Raw genomic sequence first — 24,732 nt, forward strand, 5'->3', positions numbered from 1 at the left:
TGCCTCTAGCACTGACTTCTGGTCCTGTCTCTAGCACTGAGTTCTGGTCTGCAGAGGTACATCCAAGGATGATAAATCAGAGGTTCAGAAATTATCCCAACCTTCCTTTCTATTAGGAGTCACCAAGAAACATCTCCCTCCCCAACAACCTTAGGTACGATTTTGTGCTTCCCAACATCTTTTTCCTATTTCTTCCCTCTGATGCCAGAATTACCGCCCTTGCCCTTGGTTTCCCACTTCAGATAAACCGCCTATAAATCTGCTGCAAGAAACCAAGAGTTGCTTTTCACACAGCCACAAGACAGACTCCCTTTACTGAACACACTGCGTACAGCATCCATGCCGGCCTCCAGAAGAGAGCGATGGTGATGCTATCGCCGAAATGCCGAGAAGTTCCTCTGCGCACAGACTGCGAAGAGGGCAGGAGCGGGGAGGCTCTGAAATCAGAGAGCGCATCACGTACTGAAAAGTAACTTTTGGGCAGCGCGCTGCGGGGCTGCGCCGCGGGCGGAGACGGGGGGCAGCAGCCACATGGTACGTTCCCGCCTCTGCCTCTCCCGCCGCCCCTCGGCGCCGGCTCCGCTCCCGCGCCCCCCCCCCCCCCCCCCCCGCCGCGGGCTGCGGAATGGGCCGCGCGCGTCCCCGCGCCAGGCGGCAGCTGTCAGACGGCGGAGGCAGCCAGCAGCCGGTGCGGAGAGGAGCCCGCTCTGCCGTTTAGGATGACTCACTGGAATCTGGCACTCATTTCTCTCTTTCTGGCAGCGGACGGACAGCAACCAAAAAGCTACACTGGACTAGACCAAGGTAAGAGCTTTAAAAGTCTTTTTTTGCCCAGAAGCCGCCCGACGCCCGGCGGGGGCCGCGCTGGGCACCCACCCGAGCTGGCGCTGCCGCTGGCCCCGGCGCGGCGGGCGAGCCATGCTGTGCTGTGCTGTGCTGTGCCGTGCCGTGCCATGCCATGCCGTGCCATGCCGTGCCATCGGCCTCTGCCCGCCCGGCCTTAACCCTGTGCGCGCCTCCCGGCTGCGCCCGCCCGGAGGGGCGGCAGGTCAAAACAGAGCCTGGAGACGGCATTTTCTCCCCTTAATGCAACTTTTACGGCAGCACCACCACCTGCTTCGGGGAATACAAGAAGCTTCTCAATATTGCTAAAACGATCGGGCTTTTGTGTTCCGCCGCCGGGAATACAGCGTACCGGGCGCCCGCCATGGGCTCCGTGCGGGTTCGTTCCCACGGCAGTTGTTTCATCACTTTAACGAGTTGAAATTCCACAGTCCACGGAAACGCTTCCCTGTCATTTCCCCTCCCTCTGAGGGATTCTCGTAGGATCAGAGAGATATGATCCATGTGCAGGCTTTTCAAAAGTAGTGCCCGCTGAAACCACCAGAACAAGTCTGCGGGAGCACACGCAGCGCTGCGCTGCGTATTCTGGCTGTGTTCCTCTCTCTGGTTTTTCTGCTGTGAATCAAAAATTCAGCGTTGCAGGAGGATTTTTGCAAGGACGGTACGTGTCTCTGGCACAGCAATTTAAAGTAAAGGGAGAAGCTGCTTCTCCCAGTTCTGAAATCCTGGCAAAATTCCCTTCTTCCATTTTCTAAGGAAGTACAGGATATCAAGCAGAGTTATCTAAGCAGGTTTCTGCTGGGGCTGATTGACAGTTTTTAGGTGTGATTTTAATGAAAAGATTTCACTGAATGTCTAACAGCTTAATTTCTGTCAATCCAATGGTTTTACCAAATGGCTTACTTCAGAGGGTGACACCTTTAAAATGAACCCAGCATCCTGCTTTTCTAAGTCTATAAAACAGAATATCAGACTAGCTAGTGCCCATTGCAGAATCGCACAATCTTACCTTTGGATCTTTAGTGGTCTAACTGCAGTGAAGACATTTCGTTTGGTTTACATGTTCTCTGTACTGTGGCAAGTGTTGCAATTGTAACTGGATGTACCTATGTTTCTTATACATTATACAGTATTTTTCTGCAATGTCTTACATGTTCTAGTTGTTCAGACCTCCTGTGTACTTGCAATCAGTTGAGTGTTGACTGTTAAACCCACAAAGAACTGCCCTGACATTATTGCTATGAAATGGAATCTCTACTCAAAGACAATGACAGGTCCCACATCGATCACATCGATGGAGATGACCAAACAGGTATCAGCAGTTAACACTGAACACTGTTCAGCTTCCAGGTAGTCACCAAGACCCACGCTCTGTTGACCAGCATCAATATTTTTGGCATGAACTCAAAGATGGCAGTAGTAAACACTCCCCTTAGTTACTGCCCCTCCATGCAATCTTTTAAATAGATTAGGGAAAAACAGATTCTTATTTCAGAGAACTTAAAGGACTTCGGTACGGATCTTCAGGAGGAGGTAGGACAATGGCTTGACTTGTCAGCATAGATTCTACCTCATTTTCCATCAGAATATGGTACATTTTTCCACTAAAAGTGGAAAGCATTTACCAGTATTATGCTTTAAGATTATTTCTAATCATTTGGACAACTGCAGAGACTTCAATACTTTTTTTTTTTAATTTACCTTTTTTTCTTAGCATTTAGATATGATATCTGACTGCAAGGGTATCAGATTTTTTCCAGGGAATATAACTCAAAAGTGCAATTCAAACAACAAGTCATTGTGATTCTGTCTCTAAGCACGTGATAATATTCATGCAACTTATTTTTAAATTAGTTGCTATTTATTGTATGCAAGCTCTTAGTCGCTTGCTACTGTAGCACATGTCATAGTCTCTGGGGTCTGAACAGTTATTTTTGAGCCTGTCTGGCTAATGTCTCGAATACAAAATTATTCTGTTCACAAGTTGGGTTTTTCTGTTTTATTTTCCTGTCTGTGAGAGACATGAGTATATTATCAGTTTTCATCAGTATGGCTCTTTTCAGGTGGAATCTGCATCCATTTAAATGCAGACGATGTACTGTGATAACAGTTTATTGTAACTTAGCAACAAGAGCTAAAAAAATCAAGTTACATCCATCACGCATGCAAACCTTGTATCGTGCTGCCCCATACTCAGCAAATTAAACCCTTGAGATAAATGACATTCTAGACTTGTGGACCAGTTAGTTTAATATCATTAGCTGGGCTCTCTGGTTGTTCTAATTACAGAAGTCAAAGACTGCAGGAAGCAGCTGCGAAGTCAGCACATGTGCAAGGAGCTGTTTGTAAAGCAGAAGCACATGCTTTAATTTGAGGCTTCTTGGTTGCAACATGAATTATTAAGGAAAAGTATGGCATTTCATATCACTGTCGAAAAATGGTCTGGCTACGGTCCAGATGAGTTGTATGGGTTTTACAGGGTTATTGCTGGCCTTCCTGGGAAGCTTCATTTCTGGTGTAATATTTTCACCAAAATAAACAAGCAAGCACTTCCAGTACTATTTAGCTATGATCAGGCTCTTGGGTCATTCTTTTACTGGTGAGATGGGAGGACAGCAAGAGGGAAATTAGTCTCACTGCTAAAGAGCAGCTAGTACAGTTCTACCTACTGTCCTACCTATCTTAGTCCAAATAGAGAGTCCACTGTCACTGTAACTTCATGTTCAAGGGGCATAAGACACATAGCTGCTATACCGAAATCCATAGGAAACATCCCTAAGACAGAGATGCTCAACTCTGGAGCTCTGATTGAGCCTAAAAAGGTTAGACCAGCCACAGACTGGAGTCAGGCAGCTGCTTTGATGAGTGGCTAGGGATCCCCTCAGCTCTGAGTTTCATGTCCCTCTTGGCAGTTCACCTCCACAAACTGAAGTCAGGAAAGGCAGAAGTTTTGCTATGGTTAGTTAAGTGGATTTTGACTTATAAATTCATTCAGAAAAGGTGAAGGTTCAGCCAAGTTCTTCAGCTCAAAAAATCAGCTTAAATAGAAGCTGCTTTACTTCACTTCTCACTTATTTCTGTAAATTTCATTTGAAAGTAAAGCTCCATCCAAAGATGAAGAGCTCTAAACAAATCAACAAGTTTTTACACATCAGAAACATACCAGCTCTTGATAACAACCTCTAGAAAGGTATCAAATTTATCCCAACTACTTGCTAAAACATACTCTCCTCCACACAGGCATGCAAAGATGGGTAAAATTTCACTCTCTATTGCAACAAGCACACTTAGCCACTTTCATGGTTCACTATTAATGTCACTGTAACTCAGGCAGCTGTAGCTCTATTCATTGCACACTGGACAGAGTCAAGATTACCTCCTCCTCATTGCATAGTACTTTGTTAAAAGGTAAACAAACAGTACCTACAGGTAATATTTTGAACAGTTCTATTAATCTTCACTAAAATGGTATTTTAAGTTGAACTATACACAGGAGCTAGTTTTAGAACAGGGGACATTTCGCACACTTGCTATATTGCTTTCCAGAAACTTCTTGTAACATAGTCTATCAATTAAGATCAAACCTAATCTTAGTCTAAGATCAAGGATGTTCATAGGGATGAAAGTAAGGCATGTATGATATACAAAACAGGCATCTAACCATTACGATTAGACATTACTTTTTGATGAGAGCATTTTTCTTTCCTCAGAGTAAAGAAGTCTTGGTTTCAAACATCCCGTAAATTAGGGTTAAATGAATCTGTTGGAGAGGTACTATTGCTTTCTTTGCCTTCAGTTTTTGTATTGCTCAACAAACTTGACCACACTCTTGTTACATTTTCAGTCCAATAGAATTTGAACCTTTGACCAACTACACCAGTGAAGAGTACAACCAACTGAAGCATAAAGGAGTAAGAAATGTGTGGTGTATCTCAGGATACATGTGTGAAAGTAGTGTCAGAACCTAATATAAATACAAGGTAATATATCCATTTCAATCACAACTGAATTTTCACAGACTCTTCTTTAAAATAATGTCAGCAATTTTCAGTTTCTATTTGATTATTTTGTTAGGACTAATGCCTTTTTCATTAAAATCTGTAGTATTTATTTATTTCAAACAGTGCTCTGTATTTTGTCCCAGATAAAACACAGATGGTGCAGTTTCCAAGGCACCATTTTAGTTCTCTCTTGCTCAAGCAAAATAAAAACAATATTGTGTTCACCACAAAATAGCTTTTCCCATACTTTTGAACTTTGTCTTATAATTCGGACTTGTCAAAACTGTCTTTCAACAAATGAAACAATAGAAAAAATTTTCTCCTTGTTCATTTCATTAACATGTAAAAAGTCTTTTAACTTCATATCAGCTTGTTTCTTTTCCTTTGACTGTAATTTAAATTTCCAAAATTACGAGGAAACTAAGTATGCTAGGCATGTATTATCTTTAGTTTTTGAGGCGATTTCATTATTGAGTTATTGGCTAGTTTAGGAATGCTGCATTAAAGACAATCTGTGTGAATAAACGAATAACAGTTCAAAGGGAAACAGTTCTGAAAGCAAAGAGTACATTCTCTAAAGCAGTTCTAGGGATGACACATTTGAAATTGATCTTAGACACAATCTGAATTTTTGGCTATACTCAGCAAGCTCTCTGTAGCTTTTTCTTCCTATTTCTACTTGTGTCTTTCCCAACCTTGTCATGTTAATGGTGTGTATATGAGAAAAATGTTCTTATTCCTGAGGGCACCAGCAATGTCAGGTAACGTTTAGCGAAGCATGTACCATCCAAGTGATACATAGGTTACACAGAGGACAATACCATGATCCACAGGGTGAAGCAACCAGTGTAAAAGCCACCCAGGAGCAGGTTTTACTAACAAAATTACTGAGATTGTTGATTTATAAAGAAGCCTGGAGCCTGTAGCCACACAGTACTTGAAACCATATAGCAAAGGACGAATTTGCATGCTGCAGATACACTGGAATTTTACAGGACAAGACCAATGCATCAAGATGTACAAGGGCACAAATAAAGCGTGTGGTGGAAACAGCAACTGAGATAAATGTTACAGACTTCATTCCATCTTTTGCAGTGAAAAGACTCAAGTTTTTTTCTAGGTTCTAAACATTAAAAGTGCTGTCATGAAATTTTAAAAGATAAAACTCTCAAAAACCACATGAACCTTTGTGCTGTGTTTACATACATGTGCATGCATAACACCATAACAGTTCCAGATGCTAAAGAAGCAAAAAACCAGAAATACAACTGCAGCTTCACAAATCACATCTGATCATCTTTGAGGTAAGGTTGTAGGCAGAAATAATAAATTTAAATAGGCATCCTCAGGTAAACAGAAAAGGACATGGAAGCTTTGAGCAGACTAGCCTTTCTTCAGTTGCTAAAGTACCTACAAACTCTGCCTTGCTTACAACCACATCCTCACAACTTTACTATCACCACTATGTCACGTCTACTATACTGAATGTGTAGTAAACTAGAAATTATCCCATAAAACTCCAGGACACCGTTAAGGTCATAAAACACATAAGACCCTGCCATACCCGGACACAGTTCAGGCTTCCTTCTTGGGGACACCACTGTAGTGGTGTGCAGCAGAGCCATGCCATATCCCACCAGGATGCATCAGGAACAGTGTGTACCCCATCTGCTGCCCTTGGAGGCCAGGACAGAACAGAACTGGGAACCGACAAAAATATTGGGCTAAAAAAAGACAACCTCTATGTTACCAGGAACTGCAGAAAGCATCTACTACGTTATAGTAGTTTACTTCATTATAGCTGGTAATTGACTTGAAAGGAAAGGAAACAATACAGAAAGCCTTGGACTTCTAAGAAAGCCAAATAATTCTACAGCTAGTTTCTTCACCAGGGAAATGGAAGGAAGAGTTAATTAAAACTTTCATCTGTGGTCTGAAATATTAACCTGACTGTCGTGTTTATCTTTTGTGAAACAGCTTTAATGATGCCATTTATGCCTTTACATTTTTCTTATTGCTTTGCTCACTGTCCTCTGTTGCCACTAGTATTATTACACTTTCAGTATTAGTAATAAAACAATTACTGAGCCTCTCTGCTGTTTAATGGGTTTGAAACCTCAGGAGTTGAAAATAATTAAGTAGAATATTTGTGCTTGCAATGAAGTTTGATATTTGATGAAAAAGGACAAAAACTTAACAGAAAGATCCATAAATATTAAAGCTGAATGGGACCACTGAAAAATACAGAGTCTGACTTCCAACATACTACAGTAACCCTGTAATTTCATCCAGTTTTACCTGTGTCAAGCCTAGTATCTTGAATAGATAAGTCTATTGTTATAACAATAGTTTCAGAACTTGAAAATGGTAATACAGGCTGCAAGTGCAGGACCTTACAAATACTGATCAGAACAGAGTGGAATCATTCTCTTCTGCTCCCTGCACATACCTCAAACCAGCTAATCTAAAGCCCCCTACCTTGCAACACATTCACCCTGTCTAAGCATGGTAATTTAATCTCAAAATGCATTTCTCACAGAAAGCTAAGAGAAACATTAAAAAGAAAGGGAAAGTGATTAGAGAACGTGAGCTAGAATTCAACACAGATGACAGCCACTTCTACCACTTGCTATTAAAAAAAAGTTATTAATAATTCTAGAAGTCTCAGGAGAATTGCAACAACATCACATTATTACTTTTTTTCCGCCCTCCCTGAATAATGTACTTTTTCTTCAGCATATTGTTCCTAGATACCCTAATGGGGAAAGAGAAAAAACTACTAGGTTTAACATTAATCAAAAGTTTATCAGTGCTGCACCTCAAAAGGTAAATGCAAATGTTAACTCTCTTTGTGCACTTTCTTGCAAAGGGAGTCTATAAAGTTCTTGGAGCCAAATGCATGCACACCATAAAGGATTCAGAAAATGAAAGGTTGGCTTTTGTGCAGTAGGAGAGAACAGGACCAGGAGAGACTAATATCCCTGTGCAGCATCATGGTTAGATCTACAGACAGAGAAAAACTCCTCAGTTCCTTCAGCCATTCTCTGTGCTCCCTACTGCCACCTGAAATATCCATTTGCAGCATTGCTCTGCTAATGAATAAAATAACTACAGCTGAGGGAGAAAGGGAGTGATAGACCTCATTGGAAAATGAAGGAAAGAAATGAGAGGGAAGGAAAAGGAGAAATGAAAAAGTACTTGCTCCCCTCTTTTACTCTCAACATTTCCCAGACTTACAGTGGATTTAGGAAAGAATCAGTAAAGAATTAAGTTACAAATGAATACAAAAGAAAAAGAAAACAAATACAAATGGAGTGAAATAAAGTGGCAAATAGAATATATAGGTGATGTTACAGATGTCATCTCCCCCAAATCTGTAGCTGTCCTATGGTCCATACTGTGGGTGGGAACTGAAACATATGTCTTTAGATGCAGACCTTGTGACACAGCATCTGCACCTTCAGCTCACAATCCTTGTGCAATGAAAGCAGGGATAATGCCTGCTGGGGTGGGGGTGGGGGGCACGTGGGGGTTGGTGGTGCTAGAGAACAGATACCAGAGCAAAAGATGGTTGTCACTATGACATTACTTTATAGTACATTACAAAATCAGTTCAACATCTTTTGTAGTCTTGACAGTCACCATTCTGAAGCGCTGCAGGACAAATGGATTTTCTCTGTGGCAGTGGGATAGGGAACATGAATTCTGATCCTTCTGTTGGACAGTTCAGTATCCATAAATTGTCAAAACAGCAGAATCCACGCTGCCTTTTAGTCTCCCACTGCCAGTACACAAGGGTAGGCATCCAGAAGGAACAGAATCTTGTAGATGGTGGAGGTATGGGACAATGGATTTTGTGATGCAGAAAAGAAAGAAAAGACCTAGGAGCCACCACTGAAATATAAAGAATATGGTGTGAACATCTCCTTAAAAATACTGAAATAGTAGACATCTGTAGTCTGCTAAAGAAATAATGAAGGGAAGAAATGTGGGTGCTAGTATATCACTAGTACAAAAATTGAAAGCTGTAGAACTACGTAGGGATTTGATTTTCACCTGTTGTAACGCAGAGCCATGCTAAATCATGACAACCTCTTTTCACTGAACATCTTCAATATGCAGAGCCAAGCCTTCTATGCCAGTTAACCTGCTGGGGATGGGAAGTTCTGCGATATTAACTAAGCATTTTAAGTAAGGAAAACTAAAAGAATAATCAATAGAAAAACAACCCAATATGTATTATTTAATCTATCATCAATCTATAGCTGCTAAGTAACAACAGTTTTTATGCTCAGATCTGTACTGTTAACTCAGTAACTAATATCCCATTCATATATCGCTTCTTGATATGTTTTGACAGCCAGAAAATTGTTCCTCTGCCTGAACTTAGGAAACAATTTATTTCCTGAGGTGAAAATATAAATACAAAAAGACACAGCAGAAATAGCCAAGTCCTCCTCTGGTAAATACAACAATTAGTGATACATACATTCAGCCCTCATTCAGAAACCTACAATCACACACATTTCTGTGAGTACCAAACTGCTTATAGGGTAGGGCCTAATATTACTTTTAAAAGTTATTACTTTTTAAGCATAAAGCAAATTTTAAGAATAAAGCAAATTTTTGAAACTGCAGATGGTATGAGAATTGTCCTGGGGCGGGGGGGTGGAAGAAGCAAGGAAACGAAGTTCAAGGTCCCCCACTCTGGAATGTAGACCAATGTCCTGAAGTGGTATCTCAGTCTTCTGCAGTCAGTCTTGTTTAATTATATTTCATGTAAATACAGTGTTTTCATCACCCACCCCTCTGATCATTGCTTAGGCTCTGACTCTAAACTGCCAGCTCTTACCTAGGCCTCTGTGAATATAAATAACCAAGTCTCCAATAAGCCAGGCAGCAGCCAACCCCAGGGTTTTAAAGGTCAATAATTTCTTTTTAAAAATAAATATATTTGTAACTAGCTAGTAAAAGCTTCCAGCCTAAAAATGAGCTTAAATGGACAATCCGACAGGGCTTTTTTCCAAGCCACATGAATTTTAACAACGCTCACACTTGTCAGTTTTCAAATTGTCGGAAGGCTTTTTTATAAGGGATGGGGAATTGTGAAGATTAATTCTGCTCCTTTCCAGGAAGCCACCACTTCATCATCGCCTATTCACAGTTTATCACAGACAATGGATCCTATTCAAGAGACACAAGTCAGGTACCTTAAAACAGGAAAAGTGTGTAAGCAATAGCCGAACAATGGTATTTCACTGTGTCAAAGGGAAGCAGGAATGGTGTGTGCTTAGCTTCCTTGAAAGGAACACTTTCTTTCAGCTCACTCTGTTCTCCAGCTGTTGCTGTAAGAATCATCACTGTTTTTAAAAAAAGGGATTGTCTGTGATGCAAGAAAAATGGCTGAAGATAACCCCTCGCATTTGTATAAATGTTTGTGCAATAAATAAGGATGTGAATGAACAAAATCACTTGCCTTTCCTAGAAATCACTTGTTTAGTTAGCTATGATCTATTTAATTTATTATTTATAGGCCTAAACTTTCACATCATAACGAGAGATACTCAAGCAGGCTTGAATACTAGCATTCAAAATAAGCATGACTGGGAAATGTATTTGATTGAAAGGAATTCAGATAATTTTATTTCCCTTTGTGCTCCATCCCTTACTGTGACCACAAGCAGCAATAAACCATGATAACCGCTGCCTAAACAAAACCTTAAAGGAAAGGTTACAGCGGGGTACTTCTCATGCAAGCAAGAAGAGCCTAGATGAAAATATCTGTAAGTGTGGCCTTTGGTTATGGTTTTTAGACTCCAAGGCAAGCCTCAGCTATTCCCTTGTAAGAGGGGCTTGCAGAAAATAGGCTAGGGAGTAATACAGGCCCCACAGGAACTTAGTTTCCTAAAATTAGGTCAACACTGTTATAAAATTAGATTCAGTGTTCTGCTGACCGAACCGAAAAGAGGAGGAGTGATTTTTAATCAAGAATTCTTGAGGGTAATGATATATCTTGCTGGAAGTCACCAAGTATGGGCCACAAACTTGCACAGTGGTTAGCTCCTTCCTCTTGCCAACATCTGCTAACGCTCATTTGAAGTCCAAGCACAAATGAGAACATATAAATTAACTATGAGGGCCAAATTGTTTAAAGTCAAAACATGCAGCACTGTTTAGTCAAATAATTACACTCTATACTTAACGGGCATTGAGTATAAGAGTTATCTACTATAATTGATTTCTAAATTAAATTGCCAGATTATATTGCTTTTGTTTGCGGGGGGAAAGGAGGGGGAGGCGGGAAGAAAGAAAAAAAAGGAAAAAAGAAACACATGAAACTAAACCCTTCTTCAATTCAAATCACCCAAACATTCAAAATACATTGGTGAAGTGGAGATGGTAATTATAAACAAGTATGATGTAGCAACCTTGGAACATACGAAACAATGATCATGAACAATAATATTCTAAAATCAATTCTAACCATCTCATGTCTTAGAGTGCAGTATATCTGAGGCTTAGAAACTAAATTCTAGGGAGAAGAAAACTTTGCTCTCTAGTCATGAATGAACTGACCTTGATGTAAAGAATCATCTGAGCAAAAGGACTGGTCTTGGAGCAATGAGAAAGGAGGCACCAGAAAAAAACAACACTCATTACTACCTTCTCAGTGTTGCAGGACTATTTAAAAATATTTTATTATAAACTTGTTTGAACAACAGTAAGTATCATTCTGAATTGCAGTACACTGTATACCTATCCACCCCACTGTTCAGTCTCACTAAGGTCACATCGCCTGTGGATCCCTCTCCAGAGGGCTGGGTGTGTGGACTGACTAAGGGAGATCCTGCTGACTGCAGCCAGCACATGCAGCAATTCAGAAGGATGTCCAGAGAAGCATTTACTGCACAAACAGTCCAGGAAAACCATTTTGGAGATTGCAGCAATGTGTAAGGATGTTGGAAACTGCCAAGAAGGTTATAAAACAGATTTTGACAACTCTGGGACAGAAATTCCCTGTGTACCCAGGGAGCAGGCCAATTAGTGCAATGTAGGATTTTGTTGGTTTGCAGATATAGTTACTCCAGAAGCTTGGCATGAAATAATCACAGACCTGGACAAAAAATTTGCCCCATTCCTTCAGCATCACAATATGGCAACAGAAAGCCTTATCCAGTATAAAAGTCTATAAATTATCTTCCCCAGGCCATCTAACATTGATACTGGTTCATGGTTAGTAAATGAGAGGTTGGGAAATAAGCTCCTGGACTACTGGCCTGGAGCAACCTGGGATGGAGATTTTTAATACTATTGTGAAGACTGTTTACCTGGAGCTGAAAATCGCAGAGTACTACACTCCCTCCTTCTGCAGAGCTTGTACAGCACATCAGAAGACGGTTTATGAACACTGGTGTGGGGAGCACTAATGAGAGACCTAAGAACAGTGCTTTGAAGAGAGACGGCATTTTGCAACTAGAAAAACATGTACCTTCTTTTCATAGGATCACTGACTAGGAGCTTTGTTGTCAGCCAGGTCTCTACTGGGATGCAGAGCTATGGAGGAACTCATCTAGCCTGTCCTGCCGTAGTTTTTAAGGTTTTACCATACAACTTAAAAACCAAACAGATTATCACATTACTTTCCTTTGGGTTCTCCAGGGGTGAAACAATGGCACTTGCAATGCTGATGCCTTTAAACTATCACAACAAACTTCTTGTGCAGGCTTATACCCTGCTACACTCCAAATAGCATCTGTGAAACGGAAAACAAGCATTTACTTATAGAGGGGACTCTTAAGTGACAATGGACACCATAACCAATCCATACAATGAAGCAGCACTCCCAGGAATAGCATCATATATGTATGTGCATTTATTGCACATGTGGCAGTCTTAATGAGTTGTTAATATGCATGCTATTTTGTGACAAACTGCTGTGAAGCATATTGTTCTCATATGTACTGGGGATCTGAAGTGCCAGTTGTGCTTATTTTCTAAAACTTTTTGGATGAAGACCTTGCCAATCTGCATGTGGTATTTTGTGGCTGATTAATTTTATAGATTGTGTTAGGCGAGAACTCTCTGACTTGCTGAATCCAATATCAATTTTAATCAAACTCTAGTTACTTGCTAATTTGGAGACACAGGATGCCACTGTATTGGTTTCTGTAGACTGTTTACTCACCCTATATATAAATAGTTCAGAGAAACCTTTTGGCATACCTGTTTCTTTCCAGAAGAGTGGACCTACACAACCACAAACCTCACTGTTTCATACAGGAAGTAATTTAAGAACAGTGCAGCTAATTGATATATACTGATATTTTTGTAACTTTCTAACACAGTAGCAACTGGAAAAACAAAGTTCAAATTGAAAACAACTTGTAAACTGAAACAACACAAAATCCAAGCATGACAAAAATCAGAATATTACTTGTCATATAGACTGCTGACCAGGTCCTGGAGAGTCACAAATAAGCCTATCCCACAAGCAGTCAAACAAATGTTACAGAAGATGTGCGAATCTGTGCTTAACCCTGCAAGGAACCGTGGAACTGAATAAGGATTTGAAAGCAGTTCTGTTTCAGTATCATGATCAACGAATAATACTCTGTGGGTTCCTGGGTCTGCTCCCTTTCTATAATCTCCACTCTTCCATAATCTCATTGTGTAAATCCACAAAAGCAGCTTCTGTGCCCCTGTTCGCAGTATGCTAATAGTAACTACATGAATACAGTGAATCTCTGAAAGTCATTCTCCACAGAATAATTTCATTTTGCCATCTGATAAAGCATCTCTGTGCCCAGGTTCATTTGAAGGTTTCCGGCCTTAAAATCTTGCAAAAATCATGCAAAAACTGCACAGGGAAAAAGGTCTTTTAATTTTGGTTTTAGATTCAGAATTATTCTCCCTGTATGGTCTGCACATGACAAGCCCATAGATTCTTTCAAATTCACTGTTTTATCCTCTTGCATTTGCAAGTTTGTAAAAACTGGCAAGAGTTTTGGAGGGTTTTTTGGTTTGTGTTTTAATGTTTGCTACTTTTTCCTGGATGGCATATTATATGTCAAAGACAGAGACAATTAGCTTCTCTGATGGTTTTTGTTTGTTTGTTCTTGTTACTGTTTTTAAGTTAAGCTGCCCACTGAGGACACACACATTCTGGAACTCCTGAAGTAGAAAAAAGCAGTTTCAATCCAGGACTATGAAGATTTTTGAAAACTTGAAGACTACACAACACATAAATGAATGGCTTATTTTTATGGCTAAGGCAGGCTTTGCTAGCCAGCTTAACTAGGCAGCTGCATGAAAAATTTGCCAGAATCACCTTCTGGCAAATCATAGTGGGTGAAAGGTCCAGAAGGAGTACTGACAAGCTGCGAAGTCAGTGCTGTTTCACAGGCACTGAACGGCTTCATCTGGCATCTAGAGAACCACCTCTGCTATCTAGAGAACCACAAGGAAATGGACAAAAGAAAAAAAAAAAAAAAAGGAAAAAAACCCCATATTTTAAGTAGAGACAGTTTTAGTTATTTTTCTTAGCAATGGACTTATTTTGTTGATAAGTCCTGTGGAAAAAAACAGGGACAAGTCCTTGTGCTCGTTAAAACTGACAGATGTAGCTCATTAATGAGACTATACCACCTCCCACAAAATTGTAATTTCCTGAATTCCATGACTTTCCTTAAACTACAGTATATGAATCATGAATATTTTACAGATCATGACAACATGACAATGATTTAGAAACATTAGCTGATCTTCCCTGAGAACTCCCATGAGATAATGTGCCTCTGTGTCTGAATTTAGTTTAAAAAAAAAAAGTCCAAGTGATTGAACATTAATTAGCCCATTTCATACATTTATATCTGAATATATATTTCATATATATATGTATGGGAATTTAGTAAGGAAGCATAATGAGGCAATGTGATATGCCAACCTTCCTTACATAGGTCCCATTTTGTATTCACACAGATGGGCCATCTACCAGCGTCTCCTTAGCATCTTCTCTTAGACTGATAACAAAGAAGGCATCTAGTACATATCAGCCTGAGGATCTGATAGCTCTTTTCTTATTTTAGAGGCAGCATTGTGGACCTACAGGAAGCTTCATGATGGCACAGTAGCCAATATATTTTTTAAATGCAATTGAAAACAAAAACAAAACCAAAAACCCTTATATGCAATGAATTATTTGGCTGTGCCAGTTGGTACAGCAGACTGGAATGGTAGGATGAGTTTATCTGCTCTGTCCTTGGTACATCTGCATTATGCCCTGACCAAAAGCACCTTCAGATCAGCCACTCTCTGTCCTTTGGACTTCTGAAGTTCTTTGACCCTCAGAACAACCCCTGAGAGTCCTCAGATGCCTAACTTCAGAACATCTTTTGAAATAGAAAACAACTGGATAGGAGCAAAACAAATCCTGTATTTTCAAACAGATATTTTTATTCTGATATATTGAACTTAATTCCCTGCTGAACTAGAGAAAACTGATCCTATTGATTCCCCAGTCCAGACCCTGCTAGAAGCTGCTTTTCACCTGTCACTTCCTTAGCCAGCTCAGCAGTCTAGTCTTTGCTTGTACACGTGCCAGAGGACCAGAGGAGTTTTACTTAAATGTTACATATGCCAAGATCTTCAAATGGAGGCCTCTTAGAAATACCCATAAAAGACACATTTACCTCAGAGGGATCTTTTGAGACAGCTCCTATGAAGTCACGTAGACTTTGTCAGTTTACAAGTGATGCAGCAGGCTAACACCTATAGTAGGGACAGCACGGAGTTTCCCATGCAAATGCACAGGTTGTGCCAGCTTGTAAGACTGACCATAGTTTGATAGTGAGATTGACCATTTTTAGTAATTTGCACTAGGACTCCAGCAAAGGATGGCAGGCTCAGAAAGGCTCGAATCCAGCTCTTTCAAATGGGGTTGTACTGTATTGCCTATAATTTTTCTTTAAAAGCACAGCTTCAAAATCAAGTCATCAAGCTAATGTGTATTTGCTGGCTTTATCTAAGCACTTGTAACATGTGCATTGGCTATGATAAGCCAATTAGACCCTTTTGAGACCTGATACCATCTGTCGAAGAAATCGCTGGCAGTCCAGCAGGTAGTAGTCTCTCAGTCCCCCAGTGGGTTTCACATTTTACCACTCGGTACTCACAATTACACTTCCCAGTGCCAGAATGGAAAAGAAAATGAAGAGAAAAGCTTTAGTCATTACCTATTGTGAAAAGAGGCAGAATAGACAAAGCATGCATTTGTGTATATGTAAAGTCGGTTCTTGTGTTTCCACATTCACTGCACTTCTGATTTTACCTTGAAGAGATGTAGGGTTTCAGTTGCCATGGCAACCATATTAACAAATAGCAGCATAGACTTTACACAAATGATGTGATTATCAGGAGTTGGGGATAGTCTAACAGGTTTTTTATTAGCTTTTTTCTCTCCCTTAAAATATATGCTTATTAGCTAACATAAATCTACCACTTTTGTTTTTCCTTATTGCATAGTTCTCATTTCATAACTGCAAAGGTTTCTGTTGAAGAGGATATACCTATATCAAGAGACTCTAAATTTGATATACCTTATCTTTCATGCCTGAGAAATGCATCACATGACTGCAGCATTCTTTAAAAGGCATAAACTGATTTGCATTAATGCTTCTCTCAGTGAGTTAGCTGGGGGACTATAAATACAGTTCCTGTCTTCAGGATTACTTAGCATTTTTGCTCTGAAGGGGGAAAAAAGGGCAAGGAAAAAGATAATCTTCTGAGACAGATGGAAAGGGGGAGAGAATGTTCTGTACATCATTCAAAAATTAATGATGAATCTGTTGGTTCCTTTAAAATGTAAAGATTTATAAAGGCTAAATTATGCAGACTTCAACACCTGAACATTTCTACTGCATGATTTTTGTGGTTCATATGCATTTCTTGAATAAATTGCTGATACTGGATTAAATATTAACTTTGGCAGATTTTCTTTCTAGAGAGAGCAAAATTTAATTTTAGCTGAAGCATAATAGTAATAACAGTTTGTACTTCTGTAGTCCCTTCCAACTTCATACTTCCTTCAAAGCACTTCAAATATCAGTCAAAACTATTAATTTGAAATATGGCCATGTTTTAAGGATAAAGAAACTAAGATCCCATCTCAAAGGGACAGGAGAAGTCTGGGGCATGATCACCCACAGACTATAGTAAACATGAAGAGGTGATCAACTATTCTCAACACTTAAGCATTTGCTCAGCTGAGTAGGAGAGATGAAGTTTCCCAAACAATGTCATATAAAAGGCAAAGAATTTATGGACCTATTTAAATACAACCACAGCATATGTGTACAGACACTTGCTTAAAAAAACCCAAACCCAACACCTTAGCTGGCTGAAGGATTATTTTGAATTCGTATCTCATCTCCTTAGCCAAAGGAGTGACTTACCTCCTGCACTAAATTTGCTTTCCACTTCACATAGGTATTATACTAGCTCCAAAAATGGCTTTCTTCCAAACTCTTAACTAGCACCATGTCAAAAACTGTTCAACAGAAGTGCACTCTCATGACACCTGGCAGCCAACATTTTAGACTGCTACAATTACACATTTCCACTCCACTGTCCATTCATACCTGAGGAAGATACTAGAATCCTGAGATAAAATTGTACGGAAGATTCTTACAGCAGGTAAATTAAATTAAGTCCTGTTTTTCCTTATTTTCTATCAAACAAATGTACTTTCTGTTTAGCTAAAAACAGACTACTATTATCTGGAAAGAGGGTAAGGCACTAGTCTTTCTACCTACAATTTCTTTTTACCTCTGCAATAAATCCTGTTTCCATCAGGCATCTTTCATCCATATCTGGTTGGTTTGATAAAGCTAACAAGCCATAGATAAACTTGGGTTCAGCTATTTGAGCCCACTCTTCTTTTTCCACAAATACTGAAAAACCAAGTTGAAATAGGTGCTGCTAGAAAGAGTTATTTGTTTTCTCCTTCCCTCCCCTGTTAGCTTCCCAAGCCTTTGTAAAGGGTTAGAAAGATTAGCTTTAACATGTTGACAATTTTACCATCAAATATTCATTGTGTCAAATAGCAAATGTGCCACCAGGGCAAATTTCCTTTCTTTCCTTCTTTGCAAGCCATATCACCTTACAGCTGCTTATTTCACCTACCTTTAAAACTGACTGAGCTCTTTATACCTTTTATGTGTCTGCTGCAAGTAACACCTTGGAGACCCTGCACCAGCCAACCAGACTCTGTGCTTATTTCCACAGGGAGTTCTCTCCCAATATATTCTAATTATGCCTAAAACATTTATAGAACAGCTCCCATTTTAAAAATAGCTCACAAGCCTAATATGCTGTAGAGCAGATTTACTTCACCTACCCCAGGCAGACCGAACAGCAGTTTGACAGCTCTCAACATCACCACAATCTACATTTTCAGGATTGCTGTGAAGGAAAAATACGTCCACATAACACTTCAGGGAGAATTTAGATAGATATATTTTATGCCATAACTGCATAGTGTGGGACTCTAGGATTAAAAACTACCAAGGGTGTAAAAACTATCAAATGGATATTAAATGTCCATCAGCTTATGCAGTATTTACATCTTATTAACAGTAGTTTTCACAGGCCAGCATGCTTCACCAGCATTACTATAAGATTTTTTCAAAAATTTTCTTTGTTTAAAGAAATCGTTGGTTTTTGTAAGACATTTAATTGGAAAAGGTTGAGCTTTTTCCAGTCAGGAGTTAACATTCTGATTTAAAACAGAAGAGGCATATATAAGAAAAGGCATATAAGAAAAAGGACTTTCTGCAGCTGATCTTTCTTCCATACTTGGCTGGTCACATGCAAATGATCTGACACCAGGGTTGCAAGCAAGATCTAAACATTCAGATTTCTAAAGTTCAAGCAAATTATCATATATTGAGTAACTGATCTCTTGGCAGTAGAACATCAAACCAAGCTGAACCACAAGAGGACTAAGAGTATGGTCTGACAAAAAGTTATTCTTCAGATGTATCACATCAGTACCACATAATGTAATGCTATGCAGAGATACCCTAAGCATGCCAGCCAGTAAAGTAACAGACCTGCCTTAATGTACTCCTCCGTCCAGGTTCATTAGTCCTTTTGAGAGGCAAAGCAAGTATAGGCATCTCTGCATGACACTACATGAGGTCCCAAAGATTTAGAGCAGTAGACAGTTTTGGCAGATTTCAGGTAAACAGAAAAACCACAAAACAAACAAACAAACCAAAAAAGCAGCCCTTTGGCTTTTGTGACCAATTACCAACTGCCTGCCCACTGTATCAAATTACACTCTATATGAGAAGTCGGTTAATATAAGAATCTTTTTTTTTAATTGAGAAATACTCTTTTGGTAATTAAGGAAAAGTGCACATGTGACATGTTCAAGGAATTTTTATTGTGCTTGAGATAGATGCCAGGCTTATACAGCCACAGAAATTGAACCACTCCATTAGAGCAGAGACAAGTATAGCACGCATAGTAGAAGTGCAAGCTGCCTCCACAGCTCTGACAGCCAAATTATATCAATCATGTCCACAAGGGGACAGATTTAAGCATAAGGGCAGCACTGCACATCCACACCCATACAAAACTTGGCCTTACTGAACGATTGTCAGGGAGTGCCAGCTGCACGGTGTGGACAGCTGCCCACAAGTCACCAGCCAGACCCGTCAGTTTATTGCACACGAAGAGCCAAACAGCTGTGAGATAGTAACAAATTTTTGTCATAATAACCAGAGAAAAAAAAGATTATTTATTATTTAATATTTAATATTATTAATCTTGTGATCCACCCTTGTGTTTCATTATTTTAACAGACACCCCTAAGAGATATCCTGGCCTCCACTTTCATAGTTTCTTTATTTCAGTTGTGATACATATATGGAAAGGAGCGTGTTAGTGAATCATGCATAGCCCTAACCTTTAGTGCTATAGTTTGCTGCTGGGAATGTTTAAAAGACATTACCCCATTTGAATATTGCTACTGCCCGATTTATACTATTCTTAATTTCTATGCTAAGGAAAAGGAAATCACCATCAATATTGCATGACTTCGTGCTATCTCAACATGCACAGAATACAAGACCTTTTGAAGAGGACAGCAATAATATGACAACAGGAAAAAGAAATACTAGATTTTTTTGCTGTACTAGATCATTTTCCATACAACAGGTATTCTGCGGATGGTTCCTTTCTGAGGTTTTTAAACAGTGATTTTAAGACCCTTACTGGAAGCCATGAAATAGTGCAGTCATTTGGGAAGATTCAGAAGTAGAAGTTGAAAGGAAAGGCAGCTATACCACCCCACCAGTCTCAATCTCTCTCACACAGGCACGCAGACAAAACTCTGCTGAGAGTCACACCCTGAAAAACAACCTCATGCTTATCAGCAAGAAGCAGCCTGAATAGAGGGGAGAAGGATACAAGGACGACATAGAATGGCTGCAGTATTTGCATCACTGTCTGAAGAGCTAGCTTCAATTCCCACCTGCATGACCTTGGGCAAGACATTTCTATGACTATTTCCCTCATTTGTGTGGAAACATACCAAAACATAAATGTCCTTACTATCAGTTAATGCTCTTTTTGTCTAGAGCTTGTTTGCCCTACTATTACACAAAGTTCATCACAAGCTTGGGGTAGGTTCAACAGGTTACACAAAAGTAAATAATAGTAACTGCCCAATTGAAAATATGCCTGAGCAAGACCTGACACACACTCAAATGCTCTTCTTTAAGCTTAAAGCTAAAATCAGGCACCACTGCACAAGCATCAATGCAATCAACTTGAGTCACTGGTCAGAAAGATGATGCAGGTAGAAGAGCAGTCTAGAAATTATTACAACCCGTCTGTTCAGAGTACAATGTTTTGGGTTTTTTGTAGTGCCTGCAAAGTGCCAGATACTTCAAAAAAGTCTAAAAGAAGGAAGTGTAATGCAGTAAAAGTGACTGTTAAGACTCATGCTTACTAAAAGTGACAAACAGTAGAAAAGTCAATTGCTCAACACAGGAGAGAGGTATAACAGCTATAATCTAGGGCTAGGTCAGAAGAGCCCCGATTGCTGTTTTTTAAATTTGGAGAACAAACAATATTAAGATACGAAATATTCCTTGAGAAGGTTGTCAAGAGGATGGAGCCAAGCTTATTACAGTAGTACTTGATAGGAGACAATGGGTATAAGTTAAAAAAACAGAAAAGAGGTTCAGACTGGATATAAAGAAATTTTTTGTCATGAAGACAGCCAAGTGGTGGAACAAGTTGCCCAGAAAGGTTTTCCATCACCATTTTTGGAGGTTTTCAAGACCAGAGAAAGCTCTGAGCAACCTGGTTTGACCTCATAGGAGATTGAACTAGAGACCTTCTGAGATCCCTTCCAATATGATTTATCCTATGATCCTAGGGTGTGCCAAAAATAACCCAGAGATATTTGTAGAAGAACATTCCATGCATAGGAAAGATCAATGAATAATTCAGTTAAAGGGAAGAAGGCATGTATAAAAGGGAGAGGAGGGTTTTACATGTAACTCTTTCAGATGCATATGAAGACATACTAACTTTGCTTTTACAATGTATAAAGGTTTCTATTTAGAGAAGAAATGACACTATATTTGTGAAGAAAAAAGTGAAATTACTATAACTCTCATTAAAATTGTGCTAGTACAATAACCTCCTTACAAGTAGAGCATTTATGATGAATGTATTACCAAGACCATTTTTCCTACTTTCTCAAGACAACTGCATTTATTTATTTAAATTATTTATTTCAGGGAAAATTGACAAGTTTCAAGACTAAACTAAATGAACACTAGAAGTCTTCACCCTATGTCAGCAAGGAGTAAAAACTAGGAAAACTGTCCTTTTCACTTCTCAAAAGTTCAGCAGCTATTCTCTGTCCTTGCAATATTCACCAGCTCTTGTCTTCACTTTCTCTTACTCCTTTCATCTCTCTCACTCAGGGAGTAAAAGGCAAGTTGCACATTGTTGTCCCATGATTCGTCCTGAATGCAAAACTACCCTTTTAGTATGACATGTGGTGTTAATCACCATCTTCCTCTCACTTGATGTCAGAGTTGGCAATTTTCTAGCATCTTCACTAGGTGGCCATGTGTACATCATTTCCCATTTTTTTCATTGCATCCAAGTGTGGGTAGCAACTGCAACTAAACTAACCTATTTCAAGAGTTGTTTGGTTTCTTTTTGTTTACATACTCAGAATCTGTCTCATTTTTAGACAGCATTAGATATTAGAGAGATTAAACTACTCTCAATCTCAGTGGATATAAATCAATGCATCTTTTAATACAGTGGGTTTTTTGTTTGTTTTTCTTTATCCATGTCTCTGTATTCCTCTCAGCTATGTACTTATATGAGGGGAAAGCCAAGTACATTTTTCCACCCCCTGCCAATAAACTGATTGTTCTTTGGCTCAAGCTGTTCAATATATTCCAGACTAGAGCAAGGAAGTTATTTGTCCTCAACAGTTTGGCAGTGTTCTACTATGTTAAACAGATGCTGTGTTTTAAACCCCATTCGTAACTACTTATCACTGGTGGGCTTAAAGATCTTTGTACATTAGCTCTTCTTGGTTCCCAGAGGTCAAGATGCACATTAAAATATCTCATTCTTTCCTCCTCTGTGTTTGCTCTGTGTGCTAATTCTATTAGAAAACTTTGTTTAGCTCAAGTTGCAGCATTATCATTTGCTTGTGGTTCTTGGAGTGGGTCCTTCTGAGCCCCTAAGGTTTCACAGATAATACCCCTACTAAATTTCTTGTACAGTATCAGTTTCACCAGGAAGCAAACTCAATGAGAGCTGTGAAAACTACAAACAAGTAACAGGAATATATAATGAATTTGTAAAGGAAATGCTCACTCTCACTTAGGTGTTTAGTTCTTGGACAACTGTCTATGAAATGAAGAGTTCAAAGTTGCTCCTTGTAATTCTGCAGCTAATATATATCAGCCTCTCTGTAGCAAAAAAGGTAAATGCAAAATCTATTCTGACTTCATAAAAATTGCCTGAAAATAAACCCCAAATTCTAGAAATATGTGTTGTTAGATATAACCTATGTGCCACTCATTCACTCATTCTTCAATTATGCAACTTCTCAACAACCTAGTTCACCCTCCACACCTACTTCAGACATTTTGATCAATTTACACACAGTTTCCTTAAAATAAATAATAAATTAAATGGATACCCCATAGTAGAACATTTCAGCCTAGAAAATGATAATTATACTCAAAACAGGACAACGTGAACATGTAAAAGATATGCATAAACACTAATGCACACCTACTGCAGTAAAACATCTAGTATTGCACACAATGAGAAATGATAGTTTCATTATCAGGGTTAGGTTAAAATCCCAGTTGATACAAAGTTATCTCCTATAGAGAAGTTTACATGGGAAATTCAGAGTGTGAATATTGTTGATAATGAAAGAGCAGAGCAAAAAGATAATACGAAGGAGACTGGGGACTATACAGTAGGAAAAGCCAAGGCACTAATAAAAGATGGCATAACAGGACAGAAGAAAGAATAATATAAGCATTATTTGAATAGCATTAAAAAATGCGTACTTGACCTTATTAAAAGATTCACTAACCTCTAATGAAATAGCTCTACTTAAATGATAAGTCTGATTCTGCAGAGAAGCCTTTTCAAACATGTAGTGATAATTTCTTATAGTATGATCCTTAGTAATACACCTTTTGATCTTAGCAACAAAAGACTCAAAATGAAAGAGTAGTTTCAGAAAAACATGGATTTTTTTCCATGCTTTCACGCTAAATCTACTCAGCAAAACAAATCACAGAAAGCCAATGTACAGAGGACTGAATATTTTAGGTCATCAAAAGGTTTATTTATAGTATCCAATGAAGATCCATCATCACAAGTAACAGAAGAATATTCCCTGTTCTGGAAATGTAATTGCATGCAATGGCACCCAGATAAAAGTTATAGTAGGAACGTAGATAATAATCAAGCAGATAAAGAACTGATGATGAATCAAACAAAATTTTAACAGACAAGTAGCTAGTCACTTCAGTATTGAACATCATATTTAATGAAATAAAATGGTTGCCAGCAATATTTTTTGGCTTGAAACCAAAGTATAATCTGTGCATCAAGGCTACCATATCACAAGAAACTGCCAAATTTACATGTGTGTGTGTGTGAGATGGACTGATTCAGTAGGTGGCATGGAAAAACATGTGAGACTAATGTTGTCCACACCTATATGAACTGGCACTTTGCAAGAGGAAAATAGGCCAAAAGGGCAGGAAGAATGTAAGAATACTGGCATTGATATAACCTTGAATCACCTATTTTATGTACAAACAAGCACCTCTGCTCTAACAGCAGTTTTACAAGCATTAAATTAATAAGGAAAAGAAAAAAATGCTTCTCCAAACATTAGAAGTTAGAGAATATCTTTAATATAAGGAAAACTAAGCAGACTAAGATTGTGCCATCTGGTTTAGAGATATAAGGTATGATCAAGGGATGATTTTGCAGGAGTCTATAAAACAATAAGCAACAGGAAGAATAAAGTTGTTAGTTCTATTCTCGATGTGAAAATACAAGTAGAGTGCATCAGATGAAATTATTAGGTAGCAAGTTAAAAACAAACAAAACCAGGTATTTCATTTAACATATCTAGACTGAAATTCACTGACACAGGATGTGGCAATCAAGGAGTATTTTTATTTGGCTGACCACACTTTGAACACGTGTCACCCCCTCCATTTTGGCCTGAGTGAACAAGTAGAAAAAATTATTTTTAAAAAGAGATGCAAAACCTCTGTTACTGAAATAATTTTTTTTGAGGTCACAT

At 39.0% G+C, this 24,732-nt stretch overlaps 1 protein-coding gene across 1 annotated transcript in view; it reads left to right on the plus strand.

The window, feature by feature from the left end:
• Positions 1-690: 690 nt before the first annotated feature.
• RASGEF1A (RasGEF domain family member 1A) overlaps positions 691-24,732 on the plus strand; it is a 174,303-nt gene continuing 150,261 nt past the window's right edge. The window contains exon 1 of the mRNA XM_074874499.1: positions 691-804. The gene's annotated coding sequence lies outside the window, so the exon portion shown is untranslated. The remainder of the gene's footprint in view (positions 805-24,732) is intronic.

The sequence above is a fragment of the Strix uralensis genome, chromosome 7 (genome assembly GCF_047716275.1).
Source record: "Strix uralensis isolate ZFMK-TIS-50842 chromosome 7, bStrUra1, whole genome shotgun sequence".
NCBI lineage: Eukaryota > Metazoa > Chordata > Aves > Strigiformes > Strigidae > Strix > Strix uralensis.